Raw genomic sequence first — 14,038 nt, 5'->3', positions numbered from 1 at the left:
TCCTGTTTCCTGCTTGCCGTGTGCGCTTAGTTTGTCTCTGTTACTGACCATGGTGTGTTCTCGACTATTCATGTCTGCTTGTGACCCTGACCTTTTGGCGTGTCCCCGACTATCCCTGCTTGCCTGTGTCCCTAAACCTTTGGCGTGTACTCTGTTGTTCCTGGCTGCTAGTCACCCTGACCTCTGCCTTATCCCTTTACCCTTGTTGTTCTAGCCTGCTGCTTCCTTCTCCTGTAGCCTACAGAGAGAGTGAGCTGTGAGACCCTAGGGGCCGCGACTTGGCACTAGACTGCAGCGCAGTCCATCCTCACCACTAGAGGCTCTGGTGAACACCTGCTGGCTCTTAGAATTTGCGCCCTGGGGAATCTATGCTCTAGCTCCCACTGGGATCTGTGTTAGTGATCCAGTAGGCTTGCTTCTGTACCTCCCTGGGTACTATCCGCAGCAGTCAGTCCTAGGGCCAATATCTTAGCTGTGCACTTCTGCCTCCTACAGAGTGCATCTGTCACAGGCTCTTGGGTGACCTGACAGTGAGTGATTCTCCAAACATAGCTTGAAGTGCTTGTCCTGATGGACATGGTCCAAGTGTCCAAGATCAAAGCTGTACCCTACTATCAGAAGAGGAACAACCAGGTGCCCATAAGATATGTTTGGGTGGCACAATCTGAAAAAGACCTGTAGGCATCCTACTGCATCAGCTCTTTGCTGAATTTTTGTTTAAAGACTCCCTTTTTGTATTCTTTCTGGACTCCAAGACAGAACTGCAGGAGCAAACTTCTTTGGAGAACTGTTGAGCTGCATTCTTCTTTCATTCAGCAGACATTTATTCTGAGGCAGAAGGCCAGACTAAACACAATCTGAGATTTTTACTATCAAATTAAGCTTGTCTTTGAAGGGTACAGTTTAACAACTTCCTGCAGATGTGCTGCCACAGTTCGGCTCTATTGCCTGAAACTACGTATCTGTATGTCATTTTGTGCAATTGTCACTGGGGGCAAACGAGCATGCTGATTGGAAGAGGAGCCAATCAGCGGGTCCGATGGAGCCCATGTCCGTCGGCCACCTGCGATCATTCTCCAGAGAGGCAAAATGGAGATCGCGATTCTGACAGGGGAGAAGAGAAATGTTGTGTTCCTGCTAAGCAGGAACACCGATCTCTGTCTTCAGTCAGAGATACCCCCACACAGCTAGCAAGCCCCCCCTAGGAACACACTTAACCCTTTGATTTCCCCTGATGTTAACCCCATCCCTGCCAGTGTCATTAGTACAGTAACAGTGCATATTTTTTGCACTGAGCACTGTAATAATGTCACTGCTTTCCAAAAAAGTGTCAAAAGTGTCAGTTATGTGTCCAATTTGTTCGCTGCTATGTTGCAGGCCTGCTAAAAATTGCTACTCACCACCATTAATAGTAAAAAATATAAAAAAAATGCCATAATAATAACCCATAGATTGTAGATGCAATACTTTTGGTGCAAACCAATCAATATACACTTATTGGGTTTTTTTTTTACTAAAAATATGTAGCAGAATACATATTGCCCTAAATTGATGAATAAATTCGATTTTTTTTTATGAAAAAAATGTCAGTAAGAAATGCAAGAAGTTAAGGAATATACAGCTTTTAGAGGCCCGCAGAAGGACTGACAAACCAGGTAAAGGTACCAGTAAGGAAGACATTGCCCCCCCTCCCTCTATAACCTTGCATAGAGCAGTCACAGATTAGAGGCATTAGATCAGGCATGTCCAAAGTCCGGCCCGCTGTCCCGTTTTGAACGGCCCGCCTGGTTATTTAAACATATACATCTTTTGTGGCCCCCGACGATCTCCCAGCACCGGGGTCACAAAAGATATATAGTCAGGCTACCTTGGAGGGAGGAGGCGGGACGAGTGCCGTGCACACAGGAGGAGAATTTCCTGTTTACACGGCAGCTGTAATAGGAAGTCCCATCTCTGCCATTGGACGACTGTTCTGTCCATCAGAGGAGGCGGGACTTTCTCTTAAAGACGCCGCTGTGTAAACAGGAAGTTCTCCTGTAGGATGTCTTTGGCACTCGTCCTGCCCTCCATGGCTGCACTGATGGTAATGGTGGCTGAATTCCTGGCAATTGCAATTGTGGGGCTGCACTCCTGGCAATGGGGAGTGAATTCCTGACAATGGTGGCTGCATTCCTGGCAATGGTGAGTGCATTCCTGGCAATGGTGGCTGCATTTCTGGCAATGGTGGCTGCATTCCTGGCAAAGGTGGGTGAATTCCTGACAATGGTGGCTGCATTCCTGGCAATGGTGGCTGAATTCCTGGCAATGGTGGCGGCATTCCTGGCAATGGTGGCTGCATTCCCGGCAATGGTTGGTGCATTCCCGGCAATGGTGGGTGCATTTCCGGCAATGGTGGCTGCATTTCCGGCAATGGTGGCTGCATTCCTGGCAATGGCGAGTGCATTCCCGGCAATGGTGAGTGCATTCCCGGCAATGGTGGGTGCATTCCCAGCAATGGTGAGGGTGCATTCCCGGCAATGGTGGGGATGCATTCCCAGCAATGGTGGGGGTGCATTCCCAGCAGTGGTGGCTGCATTCCTGGCAATGGTGGGTGCATTCCTGGCAATGGTGGGTGCATTCCTTGCAATGGTGGGGCTGCATTCCTGGCAATGGTGGGGCTGCATTCCTGGCAATGGTGTGGCTGCATTCCTGGCAATGGTGAGTGAATTCCTGGCAATGGTGGGCGCTGCATTCCTAGCAATGTTGGCCGCTGCATTCCTGGCAATGGTGGGCGCTGCGTTCCTGGCAATTGTGGATCTGCAGATGGGCACTGGCCCTTATTTTGCTTCACAGTTCTTTATTTAAATATTTTTTTTTTTCCTGAAGCTTCCCTCTTAAAGCGAAGGTGCGTGTTATACGCCAATAAATAATACACTTGAGTTCATCTCTTTACCACACACAGCCACAAAGGCAATAGAATTCTTGTTGGGCAGTGTATTAGTGTTCGAACGAACACACTTAGACCGAATTTTAATGGTTCAAAGAATGTCAGGCAAAATGGTCGGCCCTCACGCATGTTCACTTAATCAAATCTAGCCCTCTTTGAAAAAAGTTTGGACATTCCTGCACTAGATTGTTGGCTGCACAAGGATCTGGCATGATAAAATAAACAAATCCCTGCTAAAAAAACACTGTGCATGTCTAAGGGAAAACTCCACACTGGTATGAGAAAAAAAATATTATATCATGTGCAATTGCTACTCAAGGCATGTAATAATTTAAAAATAACTTTCCCAATTCAAACTGCAGCTGTTGAAGTTCCTAAGCTGTAAAAAAAAATACAATGTAATAGTAGTTTCTGTTTGTTAGGTGAGAAAACCCCCTAAAGGGTTAACCACTGATAAAGGAAAGTTGACACTACAGGTTCCCACATCAGAGCACTGGGTCTGGTTCATTAGTCCAACAGGTGACTAATGAACCAGACCCTGCCACGTGGGAACAAAGAAACATGCTGAAGCAAACAGTTATCTGTTCAGGACAGAAGAAAAAAGAAAAGGTAGGAGGCTGCACCAAACTTTGATAAAATGCTGCAATGTACATCAATATGGTGTCTGACCACTGCATGGCATCTGGTCAAGACCCTTCTGCTAGCCTCAAGCCAAAAATACTTACATATCTTGCACAGGGCTGTCAATGCACCTGCAGGGCCACCCGAATCCCAGAGGCAGGAACGCAGCTACTGTATCCATGCTGGGCACACTTAACAACCACCCGCCAATAGCAGGGCTCCTGTCCAATGCAATTGCTCACCAAAGGCAGGGCCAACTCTCCAGGCATCAATCCTCTGAATATGTGTGGCAATAGCTGGGGGCTCAGTGACCATTCAATCCCTTCTGGAAGGCTTCTGGACACCACAGGATGCTCCATACATCCACACAACTGTTCTCACATGATCCAGCCACCAACCAGGGTCTGATCTAATTTGGAGGTGCAGTGAGAAAAAAGTCAGGGGAGAGATATGTTAGAGATATGCGAAAATATAACAGGGCGGCAATAGTGCACAGTAAGTAGCAGGCCACAATTCAGTACAGCAATGTCCAGGATCACAGGGCAGTAATTTAGGTGCTCAACAGCCAACAGTGGCCTCAGCAGAGGAAGTCCAGGCAGAGTTACCGGGAAAAAGATATCGAGGACAGATGCCCTTCACAAAGCCTTTGTGGGTCTTCGAAGGGCTGTGTGTACTGGCCACAGTGTCAGGGCCACACAGACAGTAGTTGAAGGTAGAGCAGAGAAAATAGAGTAAAACTCCCAGTGTCTGGAATGCTACACAGAACAAGTACCAGCAGTGCAGAAAGCAAAGATAGTCTCAGCAGTCCCATATATTTTCTAGTGGACCTGTAGCCATCAGTTACTCTGTCGATCACTGAAGAGACTCTCAACAGACTGACACTCTTCTTTGTTATCCGTATTTTGAATTCAGCCAGTGATGTCACCTCAAATTCAGGTGATACCGATGTGTCTGGCTCTTTCCTACCACAGTTTACAATAATTTATGTGCTACCTACTGAGTGCAGCCTTAGGTCCTACCCCCTATGGGACACAGGAATTCACAAACCAAATTAAGCAGATCAATTGACTGTGTTACTGCATTTGGACTACAGCGTGTCAATTTCATAAAACAAAAGGAAGAGAACAATCCAATATTTGTGACCTTACATGCAACACAGGCATTTGCTCAACTTGGAGACCTCACATTCACACCTAACTGTCCTTTAACTGAATTAATTCCTTTGTTTTTGAAGTTTGTGGACACTTGAATTTTCAATATTTAATTTAACAAAAAAGTCAAAAGCATATTGCTTGTTCATTTTATGTATTTATTGAGGAAAAACTATTAAAAATGATTGTACTGTTACATCTGTTTTTTAGTTATGTAGCGCCGATAACTGCAGGAAATCATTATGGTAACTTTTATGCAGTCCTGACATCAGCTTGGGGTAGCTTATTGGAGGGCTTTTTCACATGAACTGCACGCTTCAGGTCCTTTCACAACGCTTCTGTATAATGAAGCTATGACTCAATTATTTCAAAATGTTAGCTTTTTTTCTGATTTGAAGGCATACTGAAGTCTTATTTTTTTGTTAAAAATAACAAACATGTCATACTCACCTGCGCTGTGCAGTTGTTTTGCAAAGAGCAGCTCAGACTTTCCTCTTCTCGGGGTCCCTCTTTGGCACTCCTGGCTGGTTGGGTGCCCCCACAGAAAGCAGCTTGCAATGGGGGCACCTGAGCTGAGCCACAGCTCCTTATTGGCTCACTGACATTGATTAACCACTTCTCAAGATGGGGCTCAGGTAAGTATTAGGAGGGCTGAGGGGGGCTTCTGCACACAGAAGGTTTTTTATCTTAATAAATAGAATGCATTAAGATTAAAAAAAAACTTCTGTCTTTACATCCAACCAATTTAACCAATCTTTGATTGATCAACATGTATGTTTTGGGTCATTGTCTTACTGCATGACTTGCATGAATGTTTCTTGCTCTTCAGTTCATGGACAGATACGCTGACATTTTTCTCTAAGATTTGCAGGCACAACTCAGAAATTATAGTTCTAGCCATGACAGCAAGCAGCCTCAGTGCAGAAATAGCAAAGCAAGTACAAGCTATGATCCTGCCACATTATGTTTCACAGTTGAGATAACGTTCTTATGCTCGAATGCATTGTTTCCTTATGTCAAACAAACTTATGTCATAAAGTTTTATGTTGGCCTAATATATATTTATATTTGACTTGTGGCTGTTAGCACACTGTAGATGGATGGTAATGTTCTTTTTGGATAGTAGTGGCTTGCAACCTCACACCAATGTTATTTACTGTTCTCCTAATGGTAGACTCAAAACTGGAATAGTGGACAAGCACTGGAATTCACTATTGCTAGAGAGGCCTTTTCTACCTTAGATGTTAGTCTGGTATTATTTAATATCTCTCAGAATTTAACATGACTTGCTTTTGTGATCTTTGTTGACCACTCCTAGAGTAGAATTGCCTGTGCATGTACTTTAGCTCCTTGATAATGGACTGTTGGAGTCCAGACTTTTTGGAAATTATCTTGTAATATTTTCCAGCCTAGTGAACGATAATAACTGTTTAAAAGAGGTAGTAAATACTGTTTGCTCACTTGTACCTACAGGTAAGCTTGTAATAATGCTTACCTGTAGGTACAAGGAATATCTCCTAAATGTGCATCATTTAGGAGACATTCACTACTTCAGCAGTGGGTGACATCATGCCATGCCATCCTTTCAGAGCACTGTGCCATGGCCCTGGCTCCCGTGCACATGCACAGGAGGGACTTCATCAAGGCTCAGCCACTCAAGTGGCCAGAGACGGAGGAAGCCCTGAAAGTGATGACAGCGTGCTGTTGGGGGGGCTTTGTTTTAAGGCAAGTCTTGCATAGCGTGCTAGTATGCTATGCATACTGGCAAATTTTACCATTACCTTACAGGGTGAACATTTTTTCTTTTTTAATGAAACTTCACTACCACTTTAATTAATCCTTATATATCTCCTTGTTTGAGCCATGGCACGCATCTTTAACCACTTTCAGACCGGACCATTTTGCTGGTAAATGACCAGAGGTCTTTTTACACTTTGGCACTGCGCTGCTTTAACTGGTAATTGCGCGGTCATGCAATGTTGTACCCAAACAAAATTTGCGTCCTTTTCTTCCCACAAATAGAGCTTTCTTTTGATGGTATTTGATTGCCTCTGCGATTTTTATTTTTTGCGATATAAACGTAAAAAGACCGCAAATTTTGAAAAAAAATGATATTTTCTACTTTTTGTTATTAGAAAAATCCAATAAACTCAATTTTAGTCATACATTTAGGCCAAAATGTATTCAGCCACATGTCTTTGGTAAAAAAAAAGTCAATAATTGTATATTTATTGGTTTGCGCAAAAGTTGTCACATCTACAAACTAAGGTACGTTTTCTGGAATTTACACAGCTTTTAGTTTATGACTGCCTATCTCATTTCTTGAGGTGCTAAATTGGCAGGGCAGTACAAAACCCCCCCAAATGACCCCATTTTGGAAAGTAGACCCCCTAAGGAAATTGATAAGAGGCATGTTGAGCCCATTGAATATTTTATTTTTTTGCCTCAAGCGATTGAATAATGACAAAAAAAAATTTTTTTTTTTTTTTTTACACAAAGTTGTCACTAAATGATATATTGCTCACACATGCTATGGGCATATGTGAAATGACACCCCAAAATAAATTCTGCTGCTTCTCCTGAGTACGGGGATACCACATATGTGGGACTTTTTGGGAGCCTAGCCGCGTACGGGGCCCCGAAAACCAAGCACCGCCTTCAGGCTTTCTAAGGGCGTAAATTTTTGAGTTCACTTCTCACTACCTATTACAGTTTTGAAGGCCATAAAATGCCAAGATGGCACAAAACCCCCACAAATGACCCCATTTTAGAAAGTAGACACCCCAAGCTATTTGCTGAGAGGCATGTTGAGTTCATGGAATATTTTATATTTTGCCACAAGTTGCGGGAAAATTACAAACTTTTTTTTTTTTTTTTTTTTTTTTACAAAGTTGTCACTAAATGATATATTGCTCATGCATGCCATGGGCATATGTGAAATGACACCCCAAAATAAATTCTGCTGCTTCTCCTGAGTACGGGGATACCACATATGTGGGACTTTTTGGGAGCCTAGCCGCGTACGGGGCCCCGAAAACCAAGCACCGCCTTCAGGCTTTCTAAGGGCGTAAATTTTTGAGTTCACTTCTCACTACCTATTACAGTTTTGAAGGCCATAAAATGCCAAGATGGCACAAAACCCCCACAAATGACCCCATTTTAGAAAGTAGACACCCCAAGCTATTTGCTGAGAGGCATGTTGAGTCCATGGAATATTTTATATTTTGCCACAAGTTGCGGGAAAATTACAAACTTTTTTTTTTTTTTTCACAAAGTTGTCACTAAATGATATATTGCTCACGCATGCCATGGGCATATGTGAAATGACACCCCAAAATAAATTCTGCTGCTTCTCCTGAGTACGGGGATACCACATATGTGGGACTTTTTGGGAGCCTAGCCGCGTACGGGGCCCCGAAAACCAAGCACCGCCTTCAGGCTTTCTAAGGGCGTTACAGTTTTGAAGGCCATAAAATGCCAAGATGGCACAAACCCCCCCCAAATGACCCCATTTTGGAAAGTAGACACCCCTAAATTTAGGGGTACACTAGTGAGACTAGGTAATAAATGGCGGGTGCCCTGAAACTATAAAAAAATAACTAACCAACCAGCGTCACCTGTAACAGTTATATGGTGATCACTGGTGAAAGGGTTAACTAGGGGGCAATCAGGGGGCTTTATGCGGTAGTATATGGGGGTCCCTGGCGCTATAAAAAGCTGCGGCGAACCTAAATACCTACCTGCCTAACTAGCGTCACCTGTGACACTAATACAGCGATCAGAAAAACGATCGCTTATTAGGCTGGGTTCACACTGGAGCGATGCGGGAACGCCACGAATGCGCGGCGGGTTCCCGCATCGCATGCCTCCCGGCGGCAGTTCACACTGCCCTATGCGAACTGCTGGGAGTGTCAGTGAAATGTTAATGACACCCCCAGATCAGTTCGCATATCGCAGTGCGATCTGCAAACTTGGATCGCATGGTGTGAACACCCATGCGATCCGATTCTGCTGCGGACCAAAAAAAGGGTCCCGTGCGAGTTTGCGGCAGGTGCGGTGGGTGCGACACGAATTCAGCCATACTATCTGTATAGCTGAACTCGAATCGCACAGAGATCGGATGTGATTTGCACTGCAGTGCGGTGCGAATCACATCCGTTCTCATAAACCGCTGCAATGTGAACCCAGCCTTAGTGACACTGGCGACGGGGGGTGATCACGGGGTTAAACCTTTATTGGGGGGGTTAGGGGGGTACCTTAGAACTAAAGGGGGCTAACCCTAACTGCCCTAACAGTTATTAGTCACAAATGACACCCGCCGGGTGATCAGGGGGTTAAACCTTTATTAGGTAATAAATGGCGGGTGCCCTGAAACTATAAAAAAATAACTAACCAACCAGCGTCACCTGTAACAGTTATATGGTGATCACTGGTGAAAGGGTTAACTAGGGGGCAATCAGGGGGCTTTATGCGGTAGTATATGGGGGTCCCTGGCGCTATAAAAAGCTGCGGCGAACCTAAATACCTACCTGCCTAACTAGCGTCACCTGTGACACTAATACGGCGATCAGAAAAATGATCGCTTATTAGGCTGGGTTCACACTGGAGCGATGCGGAAACGCCGCGAATCCGCAGCGGGTTCCCGCATCGCATGCCTCCCGGCAGCAGTTCACACTGCCCTATGCGGACTGCTGGGAGTGTCAGTGAAATGTTACTGACACCCCCAGATCAGTTCGCATATCGCAGTGCGATCTGCAAACTCGGATCGCATGGTGTGAACACCCATGCGATCCGATTCTGCTGCGGGCCAAAAAAAGGGTCCCGTGCGAATTTGCGGCGGGTGCGGCGGGTGTGGCGGGTGCGGCGAATGGCTGAACTCGAATCGCACAGAGATCGGATGTGATTTGCACTGCAGTGCGGTGCGAATCACATTCGTTCTCATAAACCGCTGCAATGTGAACCCAGCCTTAGTGACACTGGCGACGGGGGGTGATCACGGGGTTAAACCTTTATTGGGGGGGTTAGGGGGGTACATTAGAACTAAAGGGGGCTAACCCTAACTGCCCTAACAGTTATTACAGTCACAAATGACACCAATGCAAAAAAAAAAAAAAAAAAAAATGACATTGGTGTCACTGTGACTGGGGGGCAGGGGTAATTGGGGGGGGTGATCGGGGGGTGTGAGTGTGCCTGGCATGTTCTACTGTGTGTGTAGAGTGTTGGTGCAACTCACCGATCCGCTCTCCTCCGTGTCGGAACGAAAAATACCGACACGGAGGAGAGAATACATCACTTCCTCTCCTGTGTTTACATTACAGGAGAGGAAGTGATGTCACGGGGGATTCCTATTCGTCGGGAGCGATCGCGTGGGGGTGGCCATGAATGAATGGCTTCCCCCTCGTCCCGGATCGCTCCCGGACGAAAACCGACCGCCGCAGGCACCGGGCGGGGGCCCGATCGGGCCCCCGACCCGCGGGAGGCAAGGGACGTACATGTACGCCAATATGCCTGCCTGTGCCATGCTGTCGACGTACATCGTCGTGCGGCGGTCGGCAACTGGTTAAAGATGAGCTGTAAAGATTAGATGTGGATAGTAACGACCTTGATTTCTGTTTTTTGAATAAGACAGGGCCTCTTATAGTTATAGCTAATTTTCACCCCATTGATTAAAACTTCTGACTCTAACCTTGCATACAAATGAGTTTAGAAAGCCAAAAGTTCACATACTTTAGCCACATAGAAATCTGTAACTTTAAATAATTTGTTACTTTTACATTGTATTTTTTAAAATGTAACTGCCTACTCCCAAATTTTTATTTGAAGTAAAACACATAGCCAAGTATTATTCTCCACAGTTTTTTTTATTGTGCATTAAAAAAGGAAACAAATAATATTAGACATGCTATCTGCCAATAGAACATAACCCAAAAAGTGCATTCTATGCATGCAAAAATATAGAAAATATACCAAATCAAATCATTATTCAACCAAAAAATAAAATGAAAGCCTCATGCATGTGTCCTGCTTCTTAATATAGGGGGTCAATAGTGCCAAGAGTTGGTGAAAGCAGAGGTCCGTCATCCGGAGATAATGCCGGAAATCATCTGGATTATTCTCCTGGAGCTCCCGGAGCAAAGGCATATGACATAATTGGTCACGATTAATAAAGCAAACAATGTTTGGTCCAAGAAATCCTCCTCCTCCTGTTCCTGGATTGGACTTGGGCCAATGCAATAACTCCAATGCCAATAATAAATAACACATTATCTCCTCCGATTCCGCAACATGTCTGGTTGATGAGCAGCCATTCAGAAACGAACTGAAAACCGCAAAATGAAAGTCAAGAAATTAAAAGTGCGAAAAACACTCACCAAACTTCTATTAACATGAAATTAGCAGAATGAGCCCAAAGGATGGCGCCTAAGAGATTAAAAACCACGTAGTATGTCATTACGTTCACGTTTGTTGGCCAACAATTGTGTGCTATTTACACACAAGACAAGTTTGGGGCCAATGCCCTTCAGACAAAAGTCTGCTGTTTTGTCTGCGGAAAATCTGAGCGTGTGTACAAGGCTTAAAAGCTATACCCTGGGCACAAATATTTACATTTAAATGTATTTGTCAATGCCCGCAAAGGCTAAAAATCTACAATGTGTCCACCCACTATAGGCATCCTGGAACATTTCACATTAGATTACTGCACAGATCTAGAAAAAATATGTAAAGGACACCAAGATTTAAGCGAGAATACCTAAATATATTTGTATTATGTATTTAGACAATATTTGCTTTTCCCAAATTTCATCTGTACCTTGGAGAATTATCTAATAGCTGTGTATACATGGATTATCACTTAAAGGGGGACTTGCAATCCTTGATAACACAGAAAAAGAGTATGGTTTGAGAAACAAACATTTGTGTATACATAGAAGAGTAAACTACAACCATATTGCACTGGGCACATCTGCATAAGAAAATACATTTGATTATTATATCTTTAGTGCACATGCAGTACATTTATAAAATACCTGTCTGTATAACCTACAGGTGTAACTATTTTTGCTTCTGTCCATGAAGAGGGTAAAACTGTGATGTGGAGGTATTGAAATGATAAAGAGCTACACCAAGATAAAGCAACGCATATGACACAGACTATGTAAGTTTCTCTTGTTTTTATTTTCTGACTCCTTAACAAAAAATAAATAAAAAATGGAATGATAATTGATGTTAATAAATAATATTTTGTTTGACACACCTTTCTAAAACATACTTTGACCATATGTATTTAAAAAAAATTTTTTGCACGCAACTTTTAATTTTACAAAAAAAATAGCAGCTTTTGAAATATTATTTATTTTCTATCTTGCATGTTATTGTACAGGTTCTTGAATCAGTCATCGTTTCCAATAACAAATGTCCAATTTGCTGTCAAGTTTCAATTTTAGATACAAAAGTATGTTGCGTGTATGAGAACATTTCATAGATTACTTTAATCACACTGCTCATGGCAATAAACAAAATACAAAAATTTTCTGCTATACATATGGTATACTTGATTAAAACCTATGCATTATTACATTGAATGCCAACTGCAAGATTCTTTAAAAAAAATTATACTTAATTTGAGGAAAATGTGCTTGTTTATATTTCATCCCAGCTGTTTTTTGTCTTCAGCTTTCATTTCAGCTTCACTGAATCGATTGTGTGCTTTTTGCTTAAAAAACATTGTTATCTTCATTCTGAAATATGAGAAGACACAATAAAATGCCCATCAATGCCATGCTTCTATTTGTACCATAAGGGTTCTTGCTCTGAGATTTTGGATGGAAATTGCCAGATATAATTGAAGTGCTTTCCTTGAGAACATGCATACTGCCAAGGAGACTAACAGTCTGTTATCGAATGAAACTAGAAAAGCATTAGCAGATTAATTTAATTGACTTGCTCCTCGGTCTAGATGATCCGTACACAGCGCTGATACAGGGTTTTCTGTTGCTACAATTTATTGTACAATAGACACATGCTACCTTTTTGTGAGAGCTAATTATAATTGATGGACCAGCACTTAGTGGATACTGGATAGATGATTGTCAGACTAAAACCAGGGATAAATAGCACAAAATTGCATAATATTCAACCTGCAAAATGAAATGCCTTTTTTTGGCGCATGATTGTTTTGCTTTATATTACAAAGCAATAAACTAAACAAATGACTGCTTTTTATACAATTACTACACAATTATACAATTACTACACAATTACTGCTTTTTAGTTCTATATACAGTGCTTTGAAAAAGTATTCATACCCCTTGACATTTTCCACATGCTGTCATGCAACAACCAAAAATGTAATTGTATTTTATTGGGATTTTATTATAGGCTTGTTGCCGGAAGGTGGGCTGAATTCAGGGGGCTGAATACAAGAGCACGCCACACTTTTCACATATTTATTTGTAAAGTCTTTTTAAAACCATTTATCATTTTCCTTCCGCTTCACAACTTTGTGCCACTTAGTGTTGGTCTATCCCAGGGATATGCAATTACCGGACCTTAAGCTGTTGCAGAACTACAAGTCCCATGAGGCATAGCAAGATTCTGACAGCCACAAGCATGACTCCCAGAAGCAGAGACATGATGGGACTTGTAGTTTTACAACAGCTGGAGGTCCACTAATTGCAATTTTTGGTTGTAACATGCAAAATGTTAAAATTTCAAGGGGTATGAATACTTTTTCAAGGAACGATATATATATATATATATATATATATATATATATATATATACATATACACACACACAGGGGGTCATTTACTACTATAGCGCTAATTATCGCTAAAACAGTATTCACTAGCGCTGGTAAAAAAAATACTCCCAAAATCAAATTTACTATAGTTCCCTGACTCCAAATAGCGTCCAAACCCTTACTCTGCTAAAACCTGGAGTAGTGCACATGGAAATAATGTTTGGAGCATGATATAATTGCCTAAATGGCACTGAAATATGTGGTATATTATTTAAAGATAATCTACTTTCAAACTGTGTGAAAAAGTGATTTCTACACTGAAATATCTTTAAAAGTCTGAGAAGAGATAAATTCCCCGTTTTTATACAACTAGGTGTTAACAGAATTGAGCATGGTCAGACCTGCAAATAGCTCTCATTTTAGCTCCAATGTATTTTTTTACAGGGAGCTATAGTAAATGCCAGAATTAGCACTGTGTTAAAGAGCATTTTTGGAAGTGCGCTCTTATAGCCCAATGCAAGTTTTAGCCATTGGTTCTAATGGTACAAATGTAACTTCCCCAAATAAATCCTTTTAATGTTGAGATGAAATGTATCT

The 14,038-nt window shown here is 42.6% G+C and overlaps 1 protein-coding gene across 14 annotated transcripts in view; it reads left to right on the top strand.

Moving 5' to 3' along the window:
• LOC143996687 (poly(rC)-binding protein 3-like) overlaps nucleotides 1–14,038 on the top strand; it is a 1,318,080-nt gene that overhangs the window by 182,311 nt on the left and 1,121,731 nt on the right. For 13 of the 14 annotated variants that reach the window (XM_077491910.1, XM_077491906.1, XM_077491899.1 and 10 more), the window contains exon 2: nucleotides 11,746–11,854. The exons of the other annotated variant lie outside the window; for it this stretch is intronic. The gene's annotated coding sequence lies outside the window, so the exon portion shown is untranslated. The remainder of the gene's footprint in view (nucleotides 1–11,745; nucleotides 11,855–14,038) is intronic. 14 annotated transcript variants of the gene reach the window in all.

The sequence above is a fragment of the Lithobates pipiens genome, unplaced genomic scaffold (genome assembly GCF_037356315.1).
Source record: "Lithobates pipiens isolate NorthernLeopardFrog02 unplaced genomic scaffold, aLitPip1_a1.2 Scaffold_19, whole genome shotgun sequence".
Taxonomy (NCBI): domain Eukaryota; kingdom Metazoa; phylum Chordata; class Amphibia; order Anura; family Ranidae; genus Lithobates; species Lithobates pipiens.
This window is presented reverse-complemented; position numbering and strand designations above follow the sequence as displayed.